Source organism: Ovis aries, chromosome 17 (genome assembly GCF_016772045.2).
Source record: "Ovis aries strain OAR_USU_Benz2616 breed Rambouillet chromosome 17, ARS-UI_Ramb_v3.0, whole genome shotgun sequence".
Taxonomy (NCBI): domain Eukaryota; kingdom Metazoa; phylum Chordata; class Mammalia; order Artiodactyla; family Bovidae; genus Ovis; species Ovis aries.
The window spans coordinates 10305663-10330018 of NC_056070.1; the positions used below are offsets into that span (position 1 = coordinate 10305663).

The 24356-nt window shown below is 42.0% G+C and overlaps 1 protein-coding gene and 1 long non-coding RNA gene across 6 annotated transcripts in view; both read right to left on the reverse strand.

Annotated features, from left to right (window-relative positions):
- ARHGAP10 (Rho GTPase activating protein 10) overlaps positions 1 to 24356 on the reverse strand; it is a 375744-nt gene that overhangs the window by 147052 nt on the left and 204336 nt on the right. The window lies entirely within an intron of this gene.
- LOC132658033 (uncharacterized) lies at positions 353 to 24331 on the reverse strand. The gene is made up of 2 exons (XR_009596987.1): positions 15837 to 24331; positions 353 to 15192 (listed from the first exon to the last, which is right to left on the reverse strand). It is a non-coding gene; the product is annotated as an uncharacterized LOC132658033 (long non-coding RNA).

Here is a 24356-nt window from a genome sequence, read left to right on the forward strand (position 1 = left end):
ATCTTAGATTTGCTTGAAGGAAGAGGAAGGGAGAGATGAGGAGACTAGCAAAATCTTGAAAACGTTTGAGTCTGCACAAGAATGCACGAACGAGTTCACTGTACCCCCTACCTTTTCTGTGCTTGAAATTTCCATGATAAAACCACGACTTCCAAAAAATGTGACTTAATATCTTTATTTCTTAAAAGAGGTGAAACTGTGTTTATTTTCTGCACCACAAATGGTAAAACTAACAAGAACGGGCCTGGCTGGCCAGGAGATCATGACTCTAATCCACAGAGTTTCCAAAACAAAACACCGCACCAAAAAGGCCAAGGGACCCAAGGGAACTTCCCTTTTTTTTGGGGGGGGGGGCCTCCCTGTATGGAACGGTGACAAGTGTACCAGCCAGTGTCTAAAGAACTGGATTCAAGTCACAGCCCAGTCACTCCTGAGTTCTGAGACCCAGGGCAGTCCAGGAACCTTCTCTGAGTCTCGACACTGCCTCTGAGGTCAGGACAGTATCTCTGCCCACGTACTAGCATGGTGATACAGGCCAGGTCTCTTGGCCTTCCTTAATTAAAAGAAATTGACTAAGGCCAGAAAAGAAATTTGGGCAAGGCTTTACTGGGGCCCCTGCTGTAGTTTGGGGGAGCAAGAACAAATAACAGGTTCCCCAGCTCACTGCCCAAGGTGGGGGGAGAGCTGGCTCCTTACACAGGGTGAGGGTAGGGGCGGACACAGAGGTTGGGTTGGAGGGGTGGCTTAGGTGGTCTGCCCACCCTTTTGGTGCCATGTGTGCAGAGGGGCACGTGCTTTTGCTTCCTGGCTCTTCAGAAGTGGCAGTTGGATTTTTTTGGTCTTTCTGTATCTTGTTGGCCATGATTTGCACCAACTGAGCATGCATGCAGTTATTTTTAGTCCCTTACAGTTTCTTTGAGCTGAAGCTCCAATACTTTGGCCACCTAATACAGAGCCGACTCATTGCAAAAGACCCTGAAGATTGAAGGCAGGAGGAGAAGGGGACAACAGAGGACGAGATGGTTGGACGGCATCACTGGCTGATGGACAGGAGTTTGAGCAAACTCCTGGAGACAGTGAAGGACAGGGAAGCCTGGCGTGCTGCAGTCCCGGGTGTCACAAACAGTTGGACACGACTGAGTGACTGAACAACAACAGTTTCCGAGTATTTGACAAAGACAAATACAATGTTTCTTTGTCTCAAAGAGACGTTTGTCCAGGTACAAGCATTGCAACAAAGGGTCCCACATCCCAGTCTGTCTCACTGGGAGAACACAAATGATATCTACATGTGCCCTGCTTATTATAACACACCACATATACTACGCTTCATTACTCCTTACAAAAATGAGGATTTCTGTTCCCTCTGTTTCCCTTCTTGGCTTTTATTTCTCCTTGTGTGCATGCTCAGTTGATCAGTCATATCCAACTCATTGTAACCCTAAGAACTGTAGTCCCCTGGGCTCCTCTGTCCTTGAGATTCTCTAGGCAAGAATACTGGAGTGGGTTACCATTTCCTCCTCCGGGATATCTTCCCGACCCAGGGATCGAACCTGAGTCTCCTGCATCTCCTACACTAGCAGATGATTCTTTTACACTGAGCCATCTGGGAAACCCTTACGTCTCCTCACTCAGCTTCAAACTTCTGAATGTCCTGTTTGTCTGTTATGTGTTCCCCAAAATTCATATGTTGAAGTCCTAAACCCCAGTATCCCAGAATGTGACAGTTTTGGTAACTAAAGTCTTTAAAAGAGGTGGGTAAGTTAAAACAAGGTCATGAGGGCGGGTCCTAATCCAATAAGACTGGTATCCTTATAAGCAGAGGTCAAGCCACAGACGCACAGAAGGAAGACAACGTGAAAACGGAGGGAGAAGACAGCCATCTGCAAGCCCAGAGGAGGGGCTCTCAGGAGACCCCAGCAAGCCAACACGCTGTCCCAGACCCCCAGCCCCAAGAACTATGAGAAAAGAAATTTCTGTTGCTTAGACCCCCAGTCTGTGGTCCTTGAGTATGGCAGCCCCAGCAAGCAGACACACCTTTCTGGATTTTCTCTAGAGCTCAAAGAACCAGGGCAGCCAAGGCTGGCCCTTCCATCTATACACAGCTGTTCAGAAGGCTCAAGAATCAGAGTAGCTGAGAGGCACTTTTGTGATGGGAAGTGCTGAGAGGGGAGAAAAATGCAGGTCAGCCCTGCCAAGAGTTAGAAACACTGTCCGAAAACACAAAAGTCAGAGCTCGAGCCTGCTAGAGGAAAAAAGACCAGGCCTCACTCCTTCCTTCTCCTAGAGGCTAGAAGGCTATGTCCAGAGAGTTTGAAACACCAGAGCATTTTTTTTCAACACTCCTCTATTTAAGAAACTTAAAATAGTTTGGCCTCAAAGCCAGAAGCCAAAAGAGCAAGTCATATTCTGCAGACTAACATGCCCCTCTGAGAAGCACCTGACAAACGTAGAGAAATGAAGTAAGAATGTTACTTCAGCGATAGTCTTCACTCTGCGCTGCTATTTACGATCAGATAATTGATCAAGTTCACATTCATCAACCCAAGAGAAGGAGAGTTAATTGCTAACGCATAATGAAAGGTGCATGGGGGAATTAATGCTACTCAACATTTTTTTACTTTTTTAAAATAAATTTAAATAAACCTTGTACAAAAGGAACTTGGAAACAGCACATGGACCACGTATACTCCAGTCATGCAGAATTTTCTGTTTCTTGTCACACTGTCCTTAAAAACTCGGGACTAAATAATCAGAAACACTACACCTATGAGCACACGCATGACATACAACACACATCGTATAAATAAATTTAAAGACTATCAGTTCAGTTGCTCAGTCGTGTCTGACTCTCTGCGACGCCATGAAATGCAGCACGCCAGGCCTCCCTGTCCATCACCAACTCCCAGAGTTCACACAAACTCATGGGCATCGAGTCAGTGATGCCATCCAGCTATCTCATCCTCTATCATCCCCTTCTGCTCCTGCCCCCAATCCCTCCCAGCATCAGGGTCTTTTCCAATGAGTCAACTCTTTGCATGAAGTGGCCAAAGTACTGGAGTTTCAGCTTTAGCATCAGTCCTTCCAATGAACACCCAGGACTGATCTCCTTTAGAATGGACTGGTTGGATCTCCTTGCAGTCCAAGGGACTCTCAAGAGTCTTCTCCAACACCACAGGTCAACAGCATCAATTCTTTGGCACTCAGCTTTCTTCACAGTCCAACTCTCACATCCATACATGACCACAGGAAAAACCATAGCCTTGACTAGACGGACCTTGGTTGGCAAAGTAATGCCTCTGCTTTTGAATATGCTATCTAGGTTGGTCATAACTTTTCTTCCAAGGAGTAAACGTCTTTTAATTTCATGGCTGCAGTCACCATCTGCAGTGATTCTGGAGCCCCCTAAAATAAAGTCTGACACTGTTTCCCCATCTATTTCCCATGAAGTGATGGGACCGGATGCCATGATCTTAGTTTTCTGAGTGTTGAGCTTTAAGCCAACTTTTTCACTCTCCTCTTTCACTTTCATCAAGAGGCTCTTTACCGATCCAAATGTCAAGTCATAGGATTTTTACAACCTCTGCAACTTCTTTCCAAATTTCCCTCTTCCAGCCAAAGGGATCACTATTTCTCATCACCAAGTATTAGAATTTTGAAATTTTTCTTTAACTTCTTCCCTGTCACTTTCCGAATTCAACAGACCAATGTCTGCATTTTCTTCACACTTCAGACTAATCTCTGCTTCTTCAACATGGCCTTGAATTTGATGACTGTATACTGAGCACCCATAATAGGGACACACACATAACCATAATCCATTCTGAACACCATCATTTTTTTCTACTTTTTATTTTTCAAGTGACTTTGATTATCTTAGGTCTTTCCCATCCACACTGAAGAGTAAGTCATCAAATCAAGTCCAAATTCCTCAGCTGAACAAGCATGGAAGGCATAGACACATAACTCTTCATAATGAGCCTCACCTCACCAACCCATAATTTACTGTAGAGTATTCACCTAAATCAAAATAGATCCCTCAGTATCACCCACATAAACCAAATTCATCCCCTCCTCAGGCCCAAGTCCCCTCTGAGGGGGAAGTTCTTCCCTTCCTATTCATTAATGACTCATCTGCCAAATATTTATTCATCAAATACACGGCAGGTGAAATTCTAGCTGCCCAAGAGTCAACAGTGAGCAAGATAAAGTCCCATCCAGAACTTCAAACTAGAAAAAAAATATCCCATAGTGATATTCCCTTTAATTAAAAATGTTCAAATGTTTTGAACTTACATATTCTTTTTCCATCATTTTTTTTCTATTGTGTTATAGTTCACTTGCACTGCTGTGTTCGCTTCAACCATACAGCAAATCCATTCAGTTATGTGCATGTATGTGTTTGTATATACATTCTTTTTCAGATTATCTTCCATTATAGGTTATTACCAGATATTGACTATAGTTCCCTGTTCTATACAGTAGGCCCTTGTTGCTCATCTAATTTATATACAGCAATGTGTATCTGTTAACCCCAAACTCCTAATGTATCTCCCCTACCACCACCATCTCCTTTGATAACTATAAAGTTGGTTTCTATGTCTGTGAATTTTTTTCTGTTTTGTAAATAAGTTCATTTGCATATTTTGGACTCCATATATAAGTGGTATTAGATGATAGTGGTCTTTATCCGACTGACTTGCTTCACTGAGTATGATAATCTCTGGGTCTAGCCACGGTGCTGCAGACGGCATCATACGGCATATTTCATGGCTGAGTGATATCCCACTCTACATATGAACCATGTCTCCTTTATCCATTCACCTGTCAACGGGCACTAGGGCTCCTTCCGTGTGTCAGCCATCATAAACTGTGTTGCTATGAACACTGGGGTCCATGCGTCTTTTCTGAATTAGAGTTTCGTCTTTTCTAGACATATGCCCAGGAGTGAGACTGATGGGTCATATGGCAGCTCTAATTTTAGTCACAGTTTTTTTAAGGACCCTCCATACTGTTCTCCATAGTGGGTGCACCTATTTAGATCCCTAACAACAGTGTACGAGGGTTCCTTTTTCTCCACACCCTCTGACATTCCCTTTTTCTGAATTTGACTCATAATTAATTCCTTTTAACATTTGACTACATTTAAAACAAACCCAAATGCTCCCATTCACAATTCCCAAAATCAAACATCTGAATGCCTGACCTGACATCAGGTTATTTCGGTCTGCTTTTTCCCCGGTCAGTATGAACATTCATACGTCACTATATTAAAAGTAGTTTCTACACCAAACCTGGCTAAAGATGTTATATGCTCGACAATGCATGTCCCATACCACCTTTTCTCAAACACATCCACCTCATAATCCTCAGATTAAGAACCGTGGACCTGTGTTCCTCCATCTCTCCCCAGATATGGAGGCATATTACCTGGAAAAATAGTAGGTTGGCTTTGGTTTGGGGTTTTTTGGTGTATTTCTTTCCAATAGCTTTCACAGTGCCTTGCATAGACTAGTTGAGGATAGAATAGTATACCTAGGTTGATTTGACTTGAAATTAATTTTGAATTACAGATATAGATTGGACTTGGCCTAAAACAGACATTACACTTGGGAACTAAAAACTCAAATATCCAAGGTATTAATAAATAAAACAACAACTCTCAGAATGGAACTAAATATTTGCAAATGAAGTGACTGAAAAGGGATTATTCTCCAAAATATATAAACAGCTCATGAAGCTTAATATCAAAAAAGCATCAAAAAATGGATGGAATATCTAAATAGACACTTCTCCAAAGAAGACATACAGACTGCTAAAAAGCACGTGCAAAGATGCCCAACTTCACTAATTATTAGAGAAGAGCAAATCAAAACTACAATGAGTATGACCTCACACTGTCAGAATGGCCATCTTCAAAAAAAAAAAATCTACAAACAATAAATGCTGGAGAATGTATAGAGAAAAGTGAACCCTCCCACACTATTGGTGGGATGTAAATTGTTACAGCAGGTATGGAGGTTCCTTCAAAAACAAAACTTAGAGCTACCATATGATCCAGCAATCCCACTTCAGCATATATCCCGATAAAATCATAATTCAAAAAGATACATGTACCCTGATGCTCACTGAAGCACTGTTTACAACAGACAAACATGGGAGCAACCTAAATGTCCATCAACAGAGGAACAGATATAGATGCGGTACACAATGGAACATTACTCAGCCACAAAAAAGGACAAAATAATGCCATCTGCAGCAACAGGGATGGACCTAGAGATTGTCACACTGAGTGAAGTGAGCCAGAAGAAGACAAATTTCATTACGATACTGCTTACATGTGGAATCTTTAAAAAGGGTACAAATGAATTTACAAAACAGAGCTCTAAGTGTAGAAAACAAATTAATGGTTACCAGGGGCAAGTGAGAGGAAGGATAAATTGAAAGATTGGGACTGACCTATACATAGTACTATATATAAAATAAATAATTGTCAATAATAATAAGGACCTACTGTACACCACAGAGAACTCTACTCAATATTCTGTAATGACCTATAAGGGAAAAGAATCTAAAAAAGTGTGACTATACATATATACATAACTGATTCACTTTGCTACACACCCGAATTGAACACAACATTGTAAATCAACTATACTCCAGTAAAAAATCTTAAGAAAAACCCAAGGTATTACAACTTTGCCAGCATATCAAAGCTCCCTGACAGCTGTCATCACCATAATCCTTTCTAACTTTTAACAAAAACCTGTAATCTCATCAAAGTATTTACAGGCCAACAGCTTTTTTTTTTTTTTTAAATAAATCAGATTGGTTCTGACCAGTAGTAAAGACAAGGAGAGTGCTCTCCAGTCCACTGATGAGTAGCTGATGACAGCTGTCCCCGGGCACAGTGGCCGCGGTGGAATCAAACTCGTCTTCCTTCCCCCAGCTGCCTTCTCCAATCTCACACAGTGCTGCCGCCGAGCACTGCCCACATCTTCCTGAAGAAGAGGAGCAAGCAGCAGGCATGAGCCAGGCTTCATCATCCTCTCTGTCTCACTGCTTCCCTCTCCAAATGGGCAGCTCCAGCAAACACTCACATGGAACTCAGGAACCCCAGAGGGCAACCCAGCAGCCCTGGAGGTGGGCTGGAGAATCAAATGAGAAAAGAAGATGCTTCACTTGACAAAAAGGTCAAGGGAAGGTCAAGGACAAAGAAAATTACATGCAAAAGGGGAAAAGGGAAACTTTCAAGGCTTGGTAAATTCCATTAAAAAACAGAGGTTAGCAGTAAAGGCTGGAAGGGGTGACCTGACAAGGCAACGTGGTAAGACTAAAACACAGTGGTGTCTGGAGTCATGGAAGCAGAAGACAGAAAACAGGTAATCAAAGCACGCACACAGGAAAGGCAGACGGAGCAGACGACTATAAAACGAACGGAAGGAGAAGGTGGGAAGAAATGAGAGGCGCACGGGCCAGAAATTACATCGCATTTAGTTTCCTGTTAATTTCATAACCACTGTTGAGGACTTTCTATACTTTAGGCACTGATGCAGAATACAGTGAAGACACAGGGTAAAATTTAAAAAGGCATTCAAATTAAAAGAGTAACTTGGGACCCACACAGTCATAAAGTCTTTTCTTTTGAAAAGCACTTCTTTGGCTTCAGCAGCAGATGCTGCGCCTGAGAGCACATGGCGTACCTTTAACAAAGAAACAGAATCAACTAATACACTGAACCAGTGATTGATAACTTGATGACTGGCTAGTAAAAAGACATGGAGAGAAGGAGACGAAAAAGATTATAATGAGAAAAAACTAAAAACACTGTAAATCACCTATACTCCAATGTAAAACAGACAAAAAAATTTTAAAGGGAAGAAAAAATAGATGTAACTGTACAAAGAAGTAAGGCTCAAACTGAAACATCAACACTTTTGATGGTTAACAGGCAAAAAGTTACTGAAAAGACCTTTCCAGGTGTATGATCCTAAGATCAGGTTCCATGGATCTACAAAGTAACATTCACTCAGTTCTCACCTATTCAGAGTAACAAGCAGAGTGCTTGGCATGTACTGAGATATTTGATCAATATTTACAAAGGAAGTGAAACAGTTATTTGCATTTGTGCCTGCTGACAACAAGGGTGAAAGGTCATTAATGTCCATGTTCGCATTCACATCAAAAGTCTAAACTGCCATTATTAACAAGGCTCAGGTGCATATACATGTATGGACATGCATAAATACAAATATACATTTACATATCCCACCAGCACCGCAACGACAAATTTCCCTGTGGGCTATGTAATGAATAAGGATAAATATTCACGCATATGTTTTATATCTTACATATCTTCTTGATTCTTGAAAATAAAAGGGAAAGAATACCATAGGTGAAATGGTTAGGAAAAATTTGTGAGGAAATACCTAGCAACAAAGCTTAAGAATGATAGCTACATCACAAATTATTAGAAAAATGCAAGTCAAAACTACAGTGAGGCACCACCTCCCACCAATCAAAATGGCCATCATCAAAGCGTCTGCAAATACTAAATACCGAAGAGGGTGTATAGAGTAGGGAACCCTCCTACACTGCTGGTGCAAGGCAAATGTATGCAGCCACTATGGAGGACAGTGTGGAAATTTCTCAAAAAATTAAAAATAGAGTTGCCATATGATCCAGCAGTGCCACTCTCGGACATATATCAGAGAAAAGCTCTAATTCAAAAGGATACATGCACTCCACTGTTCACAGCAACAATATTTACCATAGCCAAGATGTGGAAGCAACCTAAGTATCCATCAGCAGGTGAATGGATACAGAAGATGTGATACACACACACACACACACACAGTGGAATATTATTTAGCCTTAAAACGAATGAAATAATATCATTTGCAGCAACAAGGATGGACCGAGAGATTCATGTACTAAGTGAAGTAAGTCAGACAAAGACAAATATCATATGATATTGCTTATATGTGGACTCTATAAAAAAGTGATACAAATGAATTTATTTACAAAACATAAACAGACTCACAGACACAGAAAACAAATTTATGGTTACCAAAGGGGAAAGGAGGGGAAGGGACAATTTAGGAGTATAGGATTAATAAAATAAACAGCAAGGATCTACTGTGCAGCACAGGGAACTATATTCAATATCTTTTAATAATCTATAGTGGAAAAGAATCTGAAAAAGTGTATATATACATATTACATGTGTATATATATATAAGTATACAGTATATATATATACACGTGTGTGTGTGTGTGTGTGTGTGTGTGTGTGTGTGTGTGCGCATTCAGCTGTGTCTGACTCTTTGCAACCCAATGAACTGTAGTCCACCAGGCTCCTCTGTCCATGGGATCTTCAGGCAAGAATACTGGAATGGGTTGCCATTTCCTCCTCAAGGGTATCTTCCCAACCCAGGGATCAAACCTATGTCTCCTGCATCTCCTGCATTGGCAGGCAGACTCTTTACCACTCACTCACCTGGGAAGCCCTATATACTATACATATATATATATAATATATATATATATATATATATATATATGATCAAATCACTTTGCTGTACACCTAAGATAATACAACACCATAAATTAACTATACTTCAATTCTAAAAATAAATAAATAAATAAGATGTTATTAAAGTCATTCAAAGAAAAGGCTCATGAACGTTGTTTTGGGTCACAGGTGAATTACAAAAATTTGGCAATGTGTTTCTTACATACATTTACAATTAAGTCCCAGTAAACACTATGTTTAAATGTCTGTGTAAGTATAGTAAACGCTTTTCAAGCCATCCACTACACTGAGTTACATAAACAAGTTCATACACAGATACCCTTCCAAGATACAGTGTCATTCATAATACTTTAAGGTTCTGTCAAAAACACATGTCTATATGAAATTAGTTTTAAATAAAAGCATATAAAACGAAGAATGCTTCACTCTTCCATCAAAGGAACATACATATTCAACATCATAAATTTAAGATGGTCTATGTATAAAACTGAAGAATTCTAAAACTTTAGGAGACGAATCCATTATTTTAACACTAGGTAGCAAATACTGCAAAAAAGCAGGGTAGGAGACCATTCCTAAGCACTGGGACAGAGGATTAACTACAGCTTTATAAAGATGAGAAGCTCAAAATGATACTGAGTAACATTCATTCTGGATCTTGGTTCCCTCATTTAAAAAAAAAAATACAACCATCTGGGAAACAAACTTGTTAGGGTTACAGATACAAATTATTACAAATTAATGGTATAGGGATTCTGAAAGCTTCCAGCTCTCCCCTCTCCCAGCTGTATAACCTGGCAAGTTACTCAATCTCTGTCTCAAATTCTTTATCTGAAAACGAGGTTAATGATCGGATGGAGTTGCTGCGAAAATAAAAGAGATGATGTTTATAAAGCATTTGCATAAGCCTTATATAACAGTCATGAAAAATCTCTTACTGTAACATAAAATTCAAGATTAATATCAAAATAGTTTGGCATGATGCATATAAATAGTCACCCTAACGAAGGCTTATAGTCTGCAGCCCACTGTCATAAAGTAAAGCATATGCTGGGAAGAGAGTCAAAGTTTATTTAATATGAATGACTCATGGAAAATATAAAATTCCTGTTCACCAATAACATTTGGAATTTCTCCCTTGGACGGTAATTATTTGGGCGGCAGATAGAGAAGTATTACAGACACCTACTACCTGCCAGGAGCTGATCTGCATTTTCCTCTCCTGTGAAGTCCTGCTTTTGCTTTCATGTAGCCTTTCCCACACTCTTTCCATATAAATCCACTTCTAGGCTGGGATCAAGGTGCCTCCCTATCCGCAGGCACCTGGAGGAGAGGTCTCAGGATTTCACTCACATGTTCTTTTCACACCCAGACCAACCCAAGGCTGAGCTCAGAACCCTGCCAGCCTGGCACTCCTGAGGCCAGCCATCACAGGCACACCCATTCCAGCAGGGGTGGGACATGTTCAAAAAAAAAACTACAAGCAAGTATCCAATTCCAGGTCCAAGCCAACTTCTTTGGAAGTGCTGATAATTTCTAGACTCTGCAGCACACTGAGGTCTGACCATGAGTCTCATCCTCTCAAAGCCAAGTCTCGAATATAAAGAGTGTTTGGTTTATTTAGGCCTAACTTTGTATTAGGGCCCAAATGGACTACAGAATATTCCCAATATTCCAAGTAGCTGGCCTCAGCTAGAGTTTGTAATGAGAACAACAGAAAGAATGTTTGTTTCAGACAAGAAAACCCCTCGACTTGTTGCATTCCTTGTACAACCACCCAAACCAGCAGGCAGAATGTCTGGAGGGAGCAGGAGAAAGCTGCAAAGTAACAGAAGTTTCTTATTTCATTAGAAATGCGCAGGGGGACAGTGTGTCCCAGGTGGCCCAGTGGTTAAGACTCTAACCGGTAGTGTCAGTGGTAAAGAATCCACCTACCAATACAGGAGACCTAAGAAGTGCAGGTTCAACTCCTGGGTTGGGAAGTTCCCCTAGAAGAGGGCATGGCAACCCACTCCAGTGTTCTTGCCTGGAGAATCCCATGGACAGAGAAGCCTGGTGGGCTACAGTCTATGGCGTTGCACAGAGCGGGCTAAAGCAACTTAGCACACAGCACGTGCTTCTCCTGCAGGGGGCACAGGCCTGATCCCTCATCAGGGAATAAAGAGAACACAAGCCACAGGGTATGGCCAGGAAACCTGCTCAGGGTCACACACACTGCCCAGAGGTCAGGTGTCCAGCTGTCCCAGATCTAAGAGATCTAGCTTCAACTCATTCAAGGCACCTTCCGTCTCTCCTCACAGTGTGAACCTTGGGAAAAGAAGCATCGCACAGTCTCTGGACCTTGTGGCAGAATTCAGCATCCCTACCACCATTAAGATGCCCCGTCACCCAACTCTTCCCCTCACTTTACTTTACACCACACAGCATTTCTAAGAATCCCAGAGCAGGATCAGATCAGAGACCGAGATCTGAATTCCAGCTCTGCTGCTTTCAACGTGTCTCCTGAGCTACGCACCTGAGCCTAAGAAAGACGACATATCTGGTCAACTACCGACTGAGTTCTATAGGGGTTGGGTGAAGTAGTGTAGCAGCATACATGAAATACTTAGCAAATGTAAACTGCTGTTCATTAGCATTTTAAACATTGTCAGATGCAGCTTCTACACCGACACGAAGTCTGCCACTAAGAGACTTTCTGAGGCACTGCAGAGAGTCTCAGCAAAGGGGACATATCTTTCTTGGGCTGACGATGTACCGCAGGGGTCCATGATGGAGCTGATCTGGAAAGAGGGCAGGTGTAACTTCAGAATGCCTTATCCCAAATCGAGATGAGCACTTCATAGAGAGATACTCAAATCTTGTCTCCCCACTTCCCTTTCCTACTGTCTAGTTTCAAACTCCCTCTGTTCCTTAAAAATTTGTCTTGTGAAAAGACGCTCAACATCACTAGCTATTGCTGTTGTTTACTCACTAAGTCACGTCCAACTCTTCTGCAACCCCTTGGACTGTATCCCACCAGGCTGCTCTGTCCACGGGACTCTCCAGGCAAGGATACCAGAGTGAGGTGCCATACCCTTCTCCAAGGAATCTTCCCAACTCAGGGATCAAACCCAGGTCTCCTGCGTCTCCTGCCCTGCAGGTGGATTCTTTACCACTGAGCCACCAGGGAGAAAGGCAAATCAAAACTGTGATGAGATGTTATCTCATACCAGTCAGAATAGCCATCATCAAAAAGTCTACAAACAATAAATGCTGGAGAAGGTGTGGAGAAAAGGAAACCCTTGTACACTGTGAGGGGGAATGTAAATTGCTGCATCCACGCTGGAGGTTTCTTAAAAAACTGAAACTGTAACTACTATGTGATCCAGCAATCTCACTCCTGAGCATACATCCAGAGAAACCATAATCTGAAAGGATACATGCACCCCAGCGCTCACTGCAGCACTGTTTCCAATAGCCAAGACGCAGAAGCAACCTAAAAGTCCATCAGCTTTCACGGACTCCAGGGGAATGGATAAAGACAATACGGAGCAGATATACAACGGAATATTACTCAGCCATACAAAGGATGAGAATGCCATCTGCTGCAGAATGGATGGACCTAGAGTTTATCACACTAAGCGAATCACACAAAAACAAGTATCATGATATCACTCATAGATGATATCCAATTTTTTTTTAAAGATACAAATGAACATATTTACAAAAGAGAAACAAACTGACAGATATCAAACACAAACTTACGGTTACCAAAGGCAGAGGGATAAATCAGGAGGTTGGAATGAACACACACATACTACTATATGTAAGATAGATAATCAATAAGGACCTACTGCAATTAGCTTCCCTAGCGCCTCAGTGGTAACGAACCCACCTGCCAGTGCAGGAGATAGGGGTTCGATCCTTGGGTCAGATAGATCCTCTGGAGAAGGAAATAGCAACCCACCCCAGTATTCTGGCCTGGAAAATTCTATGAACAGAGGAGCCTGGTAGGCTACAATCCAAGGGGTCACAAAGAGTTGGACACAACTTAGCAACTAAAGAACAACAGCAACCTCCCGTACAGCATAAGAACTCTACTCAATATTCTGTGATCACCTATTTGAGAAAAAAAATCTAAAAAGGAATGGATACATGTAGATGTACAGCTGAATCACTCTGCTGTATACACGAAGCTAACACAGCATTATAAATCAACTATACGCCAATAAAATAAAATATTTAAAAAATCTGTCTTCTACTTTTTTCATTCACCTCCAACAACTTCAGAAGATCAGCCTAGGGAATCCCCAATCTCCTCATGTTCACTGTGGCTAACAGCAGCAGCTCTTAAAAAAAAAAAAAGTTGGTCTTGGATTTAAGTTGTAGTTTCCTAGCTCTGAGGGTTATACAAGTCAAACGATGGCTCTGCACTTCCGCTGATCATATAAAATGGAGAAATACACTGTCTTATGGGGGATTTGTGAGAACAACACATAAGGAGTACAACCTCATTCGTCTCTGGTTTCGTAACATCTTGACTTCCACAGGTTGTTTCTTGGTCCTTCTCGCACCTGAGCTATCTAGAACCCCTGACATTGTTGACTTCCTCCTCTTTCAAACATCCCCTTGTGACAAAACCAAATACTGTACATTAACACATATACGTGGAATCTGAAAAAAAAAAAAAAAAACTGGTATAGATGACCTTATTTCCAGAGCAGAAATAGATACAGACATAGAGAACAAACGTATGGATGCCAAGGGGGAAGAGGGGATGGGATGAACTGGGAGACTGGGAAAGATACACACACACTATTGATACTATCTATAAAATAGAAAACCGATGAGAACCTGCTGCATACCACAGGGACCTCTACTCAGTGCTACGTGATGACCTAACTGGGAAGGAAATTTTAAAAAGAGGGGATTATATGTCTACTGTAGAGCTGATTCACGTTCCTGTACAGCAGAAACTTGGAGAAGGAAATGGCAACCCACTCCAATACTCTTGCCTGGAAAATCCCACGGACGGAGAAGCCCGGTAGGCTGCAGTCCATGGGGTTGCAAAGAGTCGGACACGACTGAGTGACTTCACTTTCACAGCAGAAACTAGCCAATCTTATAAAGCAACTATGCTCCAATAAAAAATAAAGTAACTCCCCTTGTGGCTTACTTCACATCTCACTCTCTCGACTCTCTTCCTACCCCTTTGTTGAATGTCTCCTTCATCCTTCTGCTTCTTCTCATTCTCTAAATACAAAGATCCCCAAAGAGCCTGCCCTTTGCCCCATTTTCTTCTTACCTCATCATCTGCCTGAATGACTTTCTGACTCTCCAAGCTTTGCCTCGCTGAAAATGGATGCCCAGCAGCTGTCTGGATGCCTTCAACCCATTTCTGATGGAAATGTCACAGGTACCTTGAATTTGGGATGCCCCAAACCAATTCATATTCCCTCAAAAGTTACTGCTTCTCTTGCATTCTCTGTCTTGGCTAAAGACATCTTCATCTACCAGGGTGGAAAACTCAGAGTCAAGTTTTTGGTTTTCTGTTTTACTTTTCACTTTTGTTACCTCCCAGTCCTGAATATTCATTGGAAGGACTGATGCTGAAGTTGAAGCTCCAATACTCTGGCCACCTGATGTGAAGAACTGACTCACTGGAACAGACCTTGATGCTGGGAAAGATTGAATGCAGGAGGAGAAGGGGACAACAGAGGATGAGATGGTTGGATGCATTACCAACCTGATGGACATTGAGTCTGAGCTAGCTCCGGGAGTTGGTGATGGACCTGGAAGCCTGGCATGCTGCAGTCCATGGGGTCACAGAGTCGGACATGACTGAGCGACTGAACTGAACACATCCAAAAGGTCACCAGATCCTATTTTTCTCTCGAGTCCCTCTTCCAATCCATTGTCTCGTTCCCTTTGCCAATGGAAAGTTTAAACCTGCATCACCTCTTACCTGGATTATTTCTAAAATCCAACCAGCCACCTTTGCTTCTGTGCCCCTCCCCACCATCAACTCTCAGTTCAGTTCAGTCGCTCAGTCGTGCTCGACTCTTTGCGACCCCATGGACTGCAGCACACCAGGCCTCCCTGTCCATCACCAACTCCCGGAGCTTACTCAAACTCACGTCCGCCAAGTCGGTCATGCCATCCAGCCATCTCATCCTCTGTCGGCCCCTTCTGCTCCAATCTGTCACTGTGTCAACAGTGTTTGCACAACTGAGGCAAATACGCAGCCCAGCACCCAGGATCTGCCACACGCTGGCCTCCACTGCTTACAGAGCCTCTTCTCAAGCCATCCCCACCCACTCACCTCCGCCAGCACCCCAGGGTACACGAACACCAACTGTGCCCGCACCTTCCTCTGACACACAGAACAGGTTTGCTTGCAGCCTTGGAAAATAAGAGCTCGTGTCCATCTAGAGCAAACAGCAGGCACACATGCCAGTCATTTCAAAACAGTCGCGTTTCTCAAGTTCAGAGTTAGTCTCCTACAACACAACGCACAATGTACCGTGTGCAGGTATGTCTCACCCTCTTTGCCATGCCCTTGGCAACTGGGGCTCGGGACGCCAACACAAAATGTAGAACACTGCCTACTGAGAGTAATGAACTGTCCTTGATCCCTGATCCAGGAGTCTTGAGTTTTCTACCAGCATCCATGAAACTCTACAGGGGAACCTGTTCACATGAAAGTTAGATAAAATCTCAGAGCCTTCACTGCCTTAAACTAAAGGCGATAATTAAGAACAGGAACCATATCTCTACCATCTCTCTAACTACCCCCCCCAACCCGATACCTTCCTTTTAATAGCCAAAAAGTGCTGAGTAAAGTCCATCTAACTCGTGCACACTCAGGAGTGGATAAGTACTAGAGCAAGCCAGAATGGATGGGCTGCTAAGTAAGAGTCATTTTCTTTTCAAACTCAGCACTCATGTAGCTCAAGTTTAAGCAGCTACAAATTTTTACTTACATAAATTAAAAAAGAGACTCAGATTTAAAGCAAAAGTTGGCAGTTGCTATTTTCAAGACACTTGTTTTTTTTTAGGCTGTGCCATGCAGCATGCAGGATCTTAGTTCCCCCACTAGGGACTGAACCTGCGCCCCCTGCATGTGAGCTCGGAGTCTTAACCACTGGGCCACTGGGCAAGTTCCAGGAAGGCTCTTTTTTTTTTTAATCAGTCCTCTACAGAGATCAGAATATTATTGCAAAAGGTCTAGTGGTGTCTCTCTGCTGCCACCTGCCTCACCACCTCAGAGCAGCTGTGCCATCAGGGATAAGTCAAAAATCACCACAGTTTTATATCCATATTTCTGTGGGTTTATTCTCACGTATGGGCTTCCCTGGTGTCTCAGCAGTGGAAAAAAAAAAAAAAAAAATCCGCCAATGCAGGAGACGTAGGTTCAATTCCTGGGTCAGGAAGGTCCCTGGAGAAGGAAATGCCAATCCACTCCAGTATTCTTGCCTGGAGAGTATCATGGACAGAGGAGCCTGGTGGGCTACAGTCCATGGTGTTGCAAACAAGTAGGACATGACTTAGCAACTGAATAACAATGTTCGGCTACCCTGAACAGTCTCTCTTGTCTTTCTTTTTTGGAAAGCTGAGATAATCTAAAGCCATCTTCTTCTTTTTCCATATGCAAGGTCTCTTCCTTGCATTCGAGCCATCTAACTGCTCAAGTGTCCATTACAAGGCACTGAGAGACAGAGGTTGAAAGTGAAGCCAGTTAATTTTGCTGCTTGTTAAAAAAGTCACACAGCATTACCTGGCAAGCTGAACTCAGGTGATTTCTTTCCATATATAAATTACCATCAAAAAAAACACAAAGTTCCTTAGTGTGCCCAGAGCCTTGCATCAATGATGGGACCACTTAGTGATGACTGGAGTCAATTAACAGATTTATTTCTAAGCAGTTCACATTTACTAAGCGCTCATTGTATGCCAATATCCCAAGAATCTCCATTGCTAATTTTCACAACCGCACTACGAGGGAGTGGCTCCTGTCAGCCTGTCATACTCATGATAAAATTGAGACAGGTTAACAAGCTCACTTAGAGGGCTGCAGAGCTAAAGAGAAAAGTGGAGAAAGAGATCCTAATCAGGATTGACTTCTGAGCCCCTGGTCTCCAAGTGCCAAGACAGGCTCACGAGAAAATGCCCACGGACCTCATCGAACCGTGAGTCAAACACACAAAGCCTCGCGTGCCGACTCAGGAGCAAGATGGTTTAACCATTTGTCCCTATTAATTTTACAGAACCACTCATTTGGAAGCTAATAGCTTTGGAAGCGTACTTGTTCTTAAAACAATTAAGATTACTAATTCGAAAATGAAAAGTCAGTCCTGACTCGCCTGGAGTTAGTATTTCAGCTCTGTATTTGCATTGTGCAGACACCCCAAGACTCCAGCTCCCTCCCACAGAAAACTGTCCTCTCTCTCCACCCACACGCATCTCACACCCATTCTGATTAAAAAAGAGACAGTGAGCAAGAAAGTCTAGTTGACTTGCTGTAAATTTTCCAGGGACAGCTGTCCTTTATTTCTTCATTTTGCACGTAAATGGCCCGTGGCAATTTAAGATTAATATGCAACCCTGGTAAAGTATGTTGCAAGTTCACTTCGGGCATCTTCCCTCCTACAAAGATTAATACTGAAATTGTACATCATCATCTTCTACCAGGTCCATCCTAAGGCTCATACAGCTCTACAAGTGCTCTGGAAGCAGAAAAGTCCTCAAGCCAACTTAGGATATTTTTCCAAACACCTAAAACTTTGCTTTCGAAAGGAAGAGAAATTCACTTTTACGTGAGACAATTCAAAGACTGTCATATCTTAGATGTGGCTTCCTACTTCTATCCCATGAATTCACAGCTTGTTACAAAGCTGAATTTGATAACTGACAGCTTGCCTAGACTGACGTCTTAATGCCATGCTCTAGAAATTAAAGTGAATATTCAAATTATCCACATATGGAAGAATTTTTTAAGAGAAACTTCATAAACCAAAGTGGCATACGAATTCAGTTTTAAATTATGACTATTTAAAAAATAGCAACTTGAAGTTTTTCAGCAAGCGTTATACTTTGTTTTTGCATATTTTATAGCGCATGCACCTGAAAAATGTGGTATCATCCAATTCCAAAAAAAAAAAAAAAAACAGGTACTGGGCATGGGAGGCAGTTTCTTAAGTTATTTACAAAAGAAAGTTATTCTCCATGTTCTGAAACAAAATAAGTATGTAATTAACAATACCAGGCAACAGAAGTGCCAAATGAAGGAACATGGACATCTCAGGATTAAAACAATCCAAAGGTTGAATGGGAAGGGAGTTTGGCGGAGAATGGATAGACATGCATACGTATGGCTGAGTCCCTTTGCTGTCCACCTGGAAACTATCACAACACTGTTAACTGGCTATACTCCAGTGCAAAATAAAAAGTTTAAAAAAGAAATATAACAACCCAGGGGAAGGATAGAAAGAGGAAACAGATCCACTTAATGAGCAGTAAAATCTACTGCATAGAAAAATTAGCTCTCTGACCTTCACAGGCGGGGCGGGAGTAGACAGGATGAGTGAACTTCCTAGTGAGTCTTTTAGAAACTAAGAGCCCAAAAGGGTAAAAAAAAGTTGTACCCACCTGTAACCTTCTGAAAGGCCTCTTTATTGTACCACTTTGGAACCTATCTCATCACTCACAGAAAGCAACTCTTTCCCAGAGTAACCTGAGCTCACCCCTCCCTCCCAAGTCCTCTTCAGCCCCTCTATCCCACATGTGGTCACTAATACTAGCTTTTATATTTGCCTCTCTAAGCCTGCTATTCTGCTATCCACCACCCTCTAGTGCTTACTCAGGTTCTTCTCAATAAAATGCAAACACCTGAGTATTTCCTTTATTCTGCTTCTTCATCCTCCCTTCCCATTTGGCTATTTTCTGTCTCCACATCTTTGGTGAGGTCTCTCTAAATGCTAAAACATACTTTTCCACTCCTTTAAATCCAAAGAAGGCTGTTCCAAAACACAGACTTCATTTAAGATGAAAACTCAACAATCAAAAAATTAAGATCATGACATCTGGTCCCATCACTTCATGGTAAACAGAAGGGAAAAAAAGCAGGAGCAGTGACAGATTTTACATTCCTGGGCTCCAAAGTCACTGTGGACAGTGCCTGCAGCCACAAAACTGAAAGACGCTTGCTCCTTGGAAGGAAGACCGTGACAAACCTTGACAGTATATCAAAAAGCAGAGACATCACTTGGCCAACAAAGGTCCATACAGCCAAAGCTATGGCTTTTCCAGTAGTCACATATGGATGTGAGAGTTGGGCTATTAAGAAAGCTGAGCACCAAAGAACTGATGCTTTCAAATTGTGATGCTGGAAAAAGCTCTTGAGGGGCCCTTGGACTGCAAGGCGATCAAACCAGTCAATCCTAAAGGAACTCAATCCTGAATATTCACTGGAAGGACTGATGCTAAAGTTCCAATACTTTGGCTACCTGATGCAAAGAGCTGAATCACTGGAAAAGACCCTGATGCTGGGAAAAACTGAAGGCAAAAGAGGGAGGCAGAGGATGAGATGGTTTATAGCATCAAAACTGGTTGGACATCAATTTGCGTAAACTCCAGGAGATAATGAAGGACAGGAAAGCCTGGCATGCTGCAGTCCATGGGATCGTAAGAGTCAAACACGATTTAGCAACTGAACATACACACAGAGACACACACTCAGCAATCTATCTGTCTATTCAAATTCTCTTCATCCACACAATCTTGCAACAGTTTTATTTTAGTACCTGAAATACTTGAATTACTTACAAAAATCTATGCTTTGTCTACCATTCATGGATTGAGCATTACATGTAACCAACCTTTAATATGAATCCCAAAAGCCTAGAGCAAGGCTACAGTCACCCCATGAATGCTCCATAAATACTGGCTTCACATGAGAACCACAGCTTAACTACGACAAAATCACTTGTTACTGAGGGAAGGAAACAAACATGGAGCTATTTTCTTTGGAAGTTTTCTGTTGTTTTTCTGGGTTTAGGTTGGGTTATTTTAAAAAAGAAATTGAAAGTCCCCCATGTAGCAGGACACTATAAAGATAACAACTGTGTATCCCGTTGCTCCAGTAATAAGAAACTCTTCCATTAAGACTCCTAAATTTTACTACATATTAGCATCACCAGGGAAACATTGAAAACGCCAGCTTCCTAGTTCACACCCAACAGCAATGAAATCAGACTGACTGGGGGGTGAGAGCTAGGCAGCAGCATTATTTAAAGATCTCAGGTGATTCCACGGCACAGCAGTGTTTGAGAACAGATGCTTCAGGAAGTCCTTCAACTTGGACAACATAAGCAATATGCTCCCAGTGGTGGTCAGATGACCTGGATCCATTAAGAGCGGGCACCAGATCATTAACAAATACTCAGTAAACGGATGGAAGATCCGTTGACCTGACTCTCTCATGTGCCTCAGCTTCATGAACAACTCTACAGAAACGAAGAGTAGGATCTGTTAACTGATGCTGATATCACAGTGAAATGGGGTTTGTCAGATGCCAAAAGGACAGTAAATGCTAAATGCTAACAGTCCCATCCCGGACAATATATAGTATACTACGTATGCGTCACATAATACATATGTTACCTACACCACTACGTGTTGAAGATGAATCAGTAAAAGTGTTCCCTTTTCTTAGGGGGCTGAGGACTACAGTAAGTTTTAGGCATTTGTCTGATGCTTTGTACATATTTAAATCAACACAAAGTTGATGCCACTTCCCTGTGGCTCAGATAGTAAAGAACCTTTCATAACACAGTAGACCTGAGCTCAATATTTGGGTCAGGAGGATCCCCCAGGAGAAGAGAATGGCTACCCACTCCTGTATTCTTGCCTGGAGAATCCCATGGACAGAGGAGCCTAGAGGGCCACAGTCTCTGGGATTGCAAAGAATCAGACACAACCAAGTGACTTTCAAAAGTTGATAAAAATGCCAGGTGTCATTTTTAAAAGATATGTTAGGTACAAGGTACACTAACTGCTTCAACCAAAACATATGAAACAGTAGTTTTCAGAGAAAATGATAGTCTTTGTTTAAAATGCTGAAAAATGTGGACAGAAATAATTCCTCATACTGATCTCATTAAATGCCTCTGGACTATGAGCACGTAGATCCACAAAGTTCGCACAGTGGGCATTAATGCCACCACCAGATACTCCTGGCTCTCTGCCTGCTTTCCAGGCTCCTGGTAGGGGTGTGCTATGTAGGCTCTTTGGGGTTGAGTGAGGCCATGTGGTCATTTCTGACCAATCAGCTGTGAGCAAATGAAACTCACGTCAAAGCCAGAATATTCACTTGATAGCCCAAAGTCCTCCAGGCAAGGCAACCAGGAACCTGGAAGCCAGGTAGCAGTGATGGGCAAAGCCCTCCTACCAACTACCTGAGTGAGAAATAAGTCTTGTTGTCTTAACCCGCATAGAATTTCCAGCTTCCTGTTACAGGAACATAAACTAGCTTTATCTTGACTGGTGAAAAAAGGTGATGTAACAACATTGGTAGCAAAAAAAAAAAAAATCAATAGCCATGATAGCTGATTTAGGGGAGATCATTCAGAGCAATATTCCCTGAGGGAACTTCCAAATTTAGGATAAAATCCTCAGAGATTCCACAAGGTTCTTCATCATACTGAGTAACATGATCTGACAGTTGGTCCTTTTAACTCTATTTTTAGCCTATTAGTCTATGAAAAACAAAAGGCTTTAGTAATGAAAGACCTTGAGGGACAAAAGATTGGAAAAGAATATTCTATGCATTTTTGTTTTTCATCATAAATGGGAAAAATCTAACTTGAAAGATATAGACTCATTCTTCTATTAAAAAAGTACATGTTTATAATAAAATACATTCAATACATGCAGATTCTATTATACATATTCCATTCAACGAACATGTGCACGCATGCAAAGTCGCTTCAGTGGTATCTAACTCTGTGCGACCCTATGGACTGCAGCCCACCAGGCTCTTCTGTCCATGGGATTCTCCAGGCAAGAGTACTGGAGTGGACGGACACGCCCCCCTCCAGGGGCCTTCCCCACCCAGGGATCTATCCCAGGACTTCTGCCTCTTCTGCACTAACAGTCACTTTCTTTACCACAGCGCCACCTGGGAGGCCAACGAACATGACACTCCGAAAAACTACAAACTGATCAGAAAGCATTCTAGACAGATTTTTATCTGCCCAGGCACAGACAAGTAGATATAAATTATATCTTTTGTGGAAAGAATTGTATTTACTAAAAAAAAAAGAATAACCATGTAAGTGATACCATAAAGGCTCTTAAGAAGCTCAGGAAAAAAAAGAAAACATGAATGATGAAGTGAGAGATATGAAAAATCACAGTATCCCCATTTTGGAAATTTTTGAAGCATTAGGAAAAAGAAGAAATTTGTCAGCTCAACCTCACTGCAGGTTGAAATGAATGAAAATGTGTCACCGCCTGAATTGCCACTGTAAGGGAAAATGGAAGAAAAGCTTTCTGTGGCTTGGGTTTTTATTATCAATGGGCAAATCCCCAAATCATAAAACAGCTCGTATTCATCTGTTAGCCAACACTCTCATTTCACAGGTGGCAGTCCTGGCTTTATAACAAAGACCTTGTTTTGACAGAAAACGTGAGTGCAATGCTTCATTCCACTAAGTCATTCAGAGTAGGACTGGGATAAACAATATATGAGAGGGAATTAAATATTCAACTTATCCATACTTCACTAGACTCTAAACAAAGAGAAATCCAGCCCCCAGAAACAGCCTGTTTTGCAAATTTATTGTATTTAGCTTCCCCAAAGTCCGCCACAATGGCTGCAAAGCTCCAAGGCCCTGTTTCTCCTTAAGGACTAGAAAGAAAAGACCCTTGAATTTTTAAGTCAGGGAACCAGAATGGGGAGGGATTATCTTTCCTGAAGTTTAAAGTGGAAACAATTCAAAAATTACCAACAGGTGGATGAATAAGCACACTGCAGCATATCCATAAAATGAAACACTGCCTAGCAATAAAACAAAAGCACTAAGTGTACGCCCAGGTGTTGCTGGTGGTGGAGAGCCTGCGGGCCAGTGCAGGAGATGCAAGAGGTGCGGGTTCAGCTCCTGGGTTGGGAAGATCCCCTGGAGAAGGAAATGGCAACCCACCCCATTATTCTTGCCTGGAGAATCCTATGGACAGAGGAGCATGGCTGGCCACAGCCCATAGGGTCGCAAAGAGTCGGACATGACTGAAGCAACTTAGAGCACACAAGAGTACACCCAAAAGATGAATCTCAAAAGCATTATGCTGAACAAGAGAGGCCAGGCTCAAAAGAGTATACACTGCATAACTCCATTCATATAAAAAGCTTTTTAAAAAAATGAAAAGAACGAAAGTGATAAAAAGCAGTTCAGTAGTTGCCAAGGGCCAAGGATGGTGTGCAGGCTGAGAAGGGGCACAAAGGAATCTGGGGGGAGATAGAAATCTTCTATATCAGTGGTGGTAGCTACGCAACTATAACACATTCATCAAAAGTTATCAATTTACAGCTAAAATCAGTCAATTTTACCATACATAAAAGATATCTCAATGATGCCAATTTTTAAACTGGAAGCTAACAAGACAAGTGAAGATGGAAATACCTTACTAGTGTGTAAACAAAAAGTGATTAAGACTGACTGTCCAAGTCCAGCACTGCTGATTCTTCTACTGACCAGGTTTCGACACAAGGAAGAAACATGTAAATAAAAAGGAACCCCCGCCACCCTCCTTCCCTATCCTGCCTAGAAGGTGCGTTTTGCATTAA